Below are 6,000 nucleotides of genomic sequence, written 5' to 3'. Positions count from 1 at the left end.
CTCATTACATCACATGCCCTCCTTAATGTTTATCACCCAGTTACCCCTTCTCTCCACCCCCTCCCCTCCTGCAACCATCAGTTTGTTTCCTATGATTAAGTCTCTTATGTTTTGTCTCCCTTAGTTTGGTCTTGTTTTATTTTGTTCTCTTGTTCTTTCTCCCCACTTGAATGTAAACACTGTAACAATAAGGATTTTCAACTATTTTCTTCACTGCTGAATGCCTGATATATAGCACATGTTCAATAACTACTTATTGAACAAATTAATGAATAAATTGACCTTGTTCTTAGATGTACTTACTAAGTTTTGATTGCAAGTTGCACATTTTCCATGAGGCACATTGTAAATGTGAGTTCCCCTGGAGAGGATTTACACTTTCTCCTGGGAGGTGGCTCAAGGCACTACCATTTTGAGATCACTTTAGCATAACTGCTCACTCTCTTTAGCATAATTGCCCAGTCTCTTCAGATATGTTCTGGGTATTTCAGATACTCTAACTATAGGCTACAAATCTATGAGGTCCTCCTTACTGGTACAATTTTTCAGATACTTCTGTTGCTCAATACCAAGACTCAAGTACTAGTTCATCTTCTGGGTGAGATGGTGCTAAGGGGATAGATAATTCTTAGTCACTGGTATACTGAGGATGACAGTGTAGCTTTTTAGGATAAATCATTTATAATGATGTTTTCCTAATAGACATCCTGTTGTGATTAGGTGCTGAGCATTATCTCCTGTCCCCTGTGTCCCACAAATCCATGACAATCAAAGTTTGAGTTCATCAAATTTAGCAAATGCCCTCAAGGCTAACCTCCAGCTTCAGTGCTTAAGGTGTTGAGTTGGGTTTAGTCTTCCCTTAATCCTAAATCTATGTATTTTTTATTTTCTTGTTAGTACACATCAAGTGCTTCTGAGGGAATGTTCTCCCGTTTTTTGTGTGGTATGTGTTGACAGAAATGGAAATCCCCCAGCCCCCAAATGATTTCATCAAAACCACTATCCACCTGAGAGAGAGAGGGCAATGTTGCATGACTGGACCCCAAATGGAGGTAATTACACAGCTACCAATTAGAGGTAATTGCAAAATACTTCAAATTGGCTAAGCTTATTAAATCTTCTAGTAAGAAATTCTGCTATATTCCTATAAAATCGACTAGAACCCCTTTTAGTGCTGCACTCGCTTTCATGCTTTTCCATGTCAGTGGAATGTGAAAAGGAATGCATGTTCTGCTTATCATTATATCCCCAATGCCTAGAATGGTGATTAGCACATTCTAGGTGTTCTAATAGTATTTGAACAGATTTTGTGTATGAATGAATAACCTAAATGAATAAACTGTTGTCTGTGTCTAAGCTGATTGTTTTCTCCACATGTTGGTGGAGTTGTTTCAGGTTCTAAGAGTCTCTAACTCTGTAATAAACACTGACTTCAGAGGAGCTCATTTTGTTAATAAAGATGATGTAGGAGCAAAACCAATTTATATCCAAGTATAGAAAGCATGTTATCTGACATTTTACTAGTAGAAAGCTTTGAAATTTATAATTTTAAGTCTTTCAATAATAATACTTTAGTCGTGAGGAAGTTACAGAGTTTTTGATAAGCAGTACTGCACTGTAGACCATTTACATCCTTGTGAACTATGAAAGGGAAGAAACTTTTGCTCAGAATTTAGGCAAGAAAATCTAATACTTTATGGCTGATTAGTGGCATTGCCAGGATCATATATTGGTTCTTCTATGTCCTATCGCAGGTTCTTTCCTCCCTTGTTTCAATATTGCTTCACTACAAATATTAAACTCAGATCCCTGGTGATACAGAGATACTAATGAATTAATTATGTAGGTTCTAGCTTAGGATTAATAAAAAATTATCAATTAACAATGGCAATGTGTTATATTTGGAAAACATTACAAATATCTCCTTCTTTCTGAAAAGAATACTGTCATTTCTAAAACCTAAAGATTCTTTTGTTCCCCCCAAAGAATAGTAATTTACATGTTGGAATCAATTGCAATGTGTTATTTCACAGAAGACTTTCAAAGATAAATTAAATTAGCCATTCGTCAGAATTTCTGATTATAGGTACATGAACTCTGATATGTTGGATATCAAATAATTTGCTTCAATCTATATTCTCAGGGAGACATTATTACTGAACTTATTCAAATCCTTTCTATAACAAAAGAGGTTTAGTCATGTAAAATGAGATAACAAATTAACTGTTTATCTTTGTTCAAAAGTTTATGTTCTAAAAGAAATAAAATGAGTAAAAAAGGATGTGAAGGTCTTATACCACAATAATTTAAAATAACAGATACTTAAACATTAAGTACTTAAATATTAAAATAATAAATCCTTAAACATTAATATTTAAATATTTAAAGTAATAAATACTTAAACATTAAGGTATTAAATAATTTACAAATTATTTAATTATTTACAAAGTAAACAATTTACAACTTGTTCACAGTCTTTGGACTCAGGTATTGATTTCTAGGAATATATCCTGAAGAAAAGACTTACAGGAAATAGTTACATTGCAACATCTTTACCTAGTAATAAGAGAATATTTAAATAAAGCATGATCATTCATTTAGTGGAATATTTTATAACAGATATAAACTAGAATAAGACTATGTGGTAGTGTGGAATATAGTTAAACAAAAATTGAGATGTAAAAACACTATGGGTGTTCATCATAAGTATAACAATATACACACACAGAGTTTTATTTTCAATGATTTATATGTACATTATTAGAAAATGTAGTGTTTAATGCTACCTTTGAAATAAATTGATAGATTAGCCAGCCAAGCCTGAAAGTTCAAATTTGTAACACTTTGAAAGAAAAACAGATAGTATTTGAAGCTTGATTGAGTTCCACATCAGAGGGCAAAAGAGTAAACATTGATTATTGGTCAATCATTCCTGTAGATGGATGGACGGATGGATGGATGGATGGATGGATGGATGGATAGATGATTGATAGATGATAGATAGATAGATGATAGATGGATAGATAGATGATAGATTCCTTTCTCTAGGCCAAATCCTATGGAAACACAAAAATAGGTATGTTACAAGTTCTCAAAGAGCTTACATTTTAGTGGGGAACACAGAATTAATTAGATAATAATACAAAAACAGTAAGACCTATACTAAATGTGATTATGGGAACTTTTTTTTGGTAATGTACTTACTTATTCATTAATTTATTCATTGGTATAGCTCTACAGTAGCAAGGTTGAAATTTAGATTCAGAGATCTTTGGTGGGCAAATTAGTTATTTGGGGTTATTGTTGGACAAATTACTTAGATTTTCTAAACTTTGGTCCCCCCACCTGATAAATGTGTTCAATAATATTATTGTCAAATTTTAAGGTGAGAATTAAATAGGACATATGCAAAAGGCACCCGGCACCAAGGTGCATATAGCTGCCCCCAAATTACTAATTCCCTCCATCTTTTTCCCTTGATTGCTCGGTCATCTTGAAAAGGGATTAAAATTTCTGTAATAAAATACACACTTTTATTTATGGATTTATTTTTTATATTAAGAACACTTAAATTTTAAAGATTCTAACAAATATTTTCTTCAGTAAAATACAATCTTTTTTTTTTTCACTAGGTGAAGGCTTTAATAGGTCTCTTCAGTCTTCTTAAATATCAAAACGTAACAGTTTTAAGAATTCAGTATAAGGGTGCCTGGATGGCTCAATCAGTTAAAGGTCTGCCTTTGGCTCAGGTCATGACCTCAGGATCCTGGAATCCAGGCTCCTTGCTCAGCTGGAGGTCTGCTTCTCCCTCTCCCTCTGCCTCCTGCTTGTGCTCTCTCTCTCTCGCTCATAAATACATAAAATCTTAAAAAAAAAAAGAAACAATTCAGTATAAATGAATCCAAGCATATTAAACTTTCTTTGAAATACACTAAACATCTAGAGCTAATGAAAAAATATTAAAGACAAAGGAGATTTTCAAAATACATGCTAAAGCCTCAATTTGATACCAAAAAAGAGGATGAAAAGTTAGCAAATAACTACCCTTTTGAACATTATGCCAATGAAATCAATATATTCATTCTTCAAAGGGAAGTCTACTCTAGGACCTCTACTGATTTCTAGCCCTGAGTATTATTAAGGAGCACTGCATTAACTTCCAATTCCAATAACGGATAAACTTTAGCTGTCTCTTTCTTGCACTGAAAGGAACAAATCCTTACTTTTCTCATTGGATGACTTCCAACAGAGTCAGAGAGAGAAAGAGAGAAAGGGAAAAAGATGACATTAGCCATATCGCACACTCTAGGGATTTTAATATTACTAAGGGTATTATATTTCTTCTGAATGAAAACACCCAAAGAGCGTGACATGTTATTTCTTCAAAGAAGCTTTTCCTTTAACCTTCAATTGACATGACTGAGAAATTATCTTATAATTCCTCATAAGTGGATATGTATCCTGACCCGAATGTACATATAAATTAATATTTTCACAAAATGTACATATCTTATCTGTAATTTGTTTGGAATATTATATTGTTCGCTGCAAAAACCCCTTGACAAGGACTGAATCGGTTGTCAGGTTAAATGTTTAAGTAATCAACAAGACAATTCTAAGTTTTTCAACTTATATTTGCATTTTTATAACTAAAGAAAAAAATCCTAGTAGGAGAAAAGGACTCTTCCTGGTCCTCAAAGAAGCTAGGAGTCATTTGCTTTCATATACTTATAACGTCTCCATTATTCCTGCAAATAGAAGAAGTAAATTCATGCATAATTCAAAAGTATGAATAATAACAAATTGTATTATATTTGGCTTTGTGCTACATAATTTGGGGGCAGAGACTTTACCTTCCTGACATGTAGGCTGCAACCAGAATGATGAGCAGGACTTGGATGGTTTAAAGTGGTGGCACTTGGTACAACCTGGAAATGAAGTAGTTGAATAAATCTTATATAAAGTCCAACAACCAAGCTTTCTATTATGTTGGTAGCTAAATCAAATACATTTTATTCCTGCTTGCATGAAAAAAAATTAAAATTATAACCTAGCTGACCTTTTCAGTAAGATATAAATAACCTTGAATTAAGATTCAGAAAATTTCGATTTCAGTCTGGCTCTCATTAACTCATAAGCTTTATGTTCTCATGCAACTAGTGTTATTTTCCTGGGTCTCAAGTATTTCATGGGCAAAATGATGGAATTGCATTAATTCATCTTTAGGGTGCTTTCTAGATTTTAAAATCTGTATATGTGCAATTACTTCTAACGCTGAAACTCTCTATCAAGGAAAGAAAATGGGCCAGAGCACCAACTTAAACTTGTTTCCACTAGATACACATTAAATGAGATGTTTCTATGGTTGTTGTCCCCCACCCCCAACTTCTCTCTTTCCCATCTTCTTTGCATCTACCCCACTACTCCACCAAAACTACCTATTGAGGACACCAATGACTTCCACGTTGACGATGCAATAATCAGTACTTTGTCCTTACCTTACTATACCCTTCAGCAGCATTTGACACAATGAATTACCTGCTTTCTTCACCTGGCTCCTGGAAGATCATTCTGTCTTAAACCTCTTCCTACCTCAGTATACTTGATCCTCTTTTTCTTGACCTTTAATAGTTGCAGTGTTTCAAGCATTAGTTCACAGATCTTAACACTTCATCTACATTCACCACCTGAGTGATCTTCTCCAGCTGTATGGCTTTACATATGTAGTAGCAACTTATAATAGTACTGTTAGTCCAGAACTGTCCCTCTAACAACAATCTCAAAATTCAACTGCTTACCTGATATATTTATTTGGGTTTTGAATAAGCATTTTAGACTTCACCTATGGAAAACCAGTATCTCGATTCCCGCCATCAACCTGCTTCCAAATTTTCTTTCCTTCTAATCTTCCCACCTAAGTAAAAGACATCATTCTTCCAGTGGCTCAAAACAAAATTTATGACTATCCTTAACTCATCTCTTAAACAGAAACTCTATTTT

General features: G+C 33.8%; 1 long non-coding RNA gene across 1 annotated transcript in view; it reads left to right on the top strand.

Annotated features, from left to right (window-relative positions):
• Nucleotides 1-968: 968 nt before the first annotated feature.
• Nucleotides 969-6,000, top strand: part of LOC145721112 (uncharacterized) — a 30,364-nt gene continuing 25,332 nt past the window's right edge. The window contains exon 1 of the long non-coding RNA XR_014144577.1: nucleotides 969-1,052. This is a non-coding gene — a long non-coding RNA (uncharacterized LOC145721112). The remainder of the gene's footprint in view (nucleotides 1,053-6,000) is intronic.

This window comes from Leptonychotes weddellii, chromosome 4, assembly GCF_054177405.1.
Source record: "Leptonychotes weddellii isolate Sample4059 chromosome 4, ASM5417740v2, whole genome shotgun sequence".
In the NCBI taxonomy this organism is placed as follows: domain Eukaryota; kingdom Metazoa; phylum Chordata; class Mammalia; order Carnivora; family Phocidae; genus Leptonychotes; species Leptonychotes weddellii.
The sequence above is the reverse complement of the archived record's forward strand: the minus strand, read 5'-3'. Positions and strand labels throughout refer to the sequence as shown.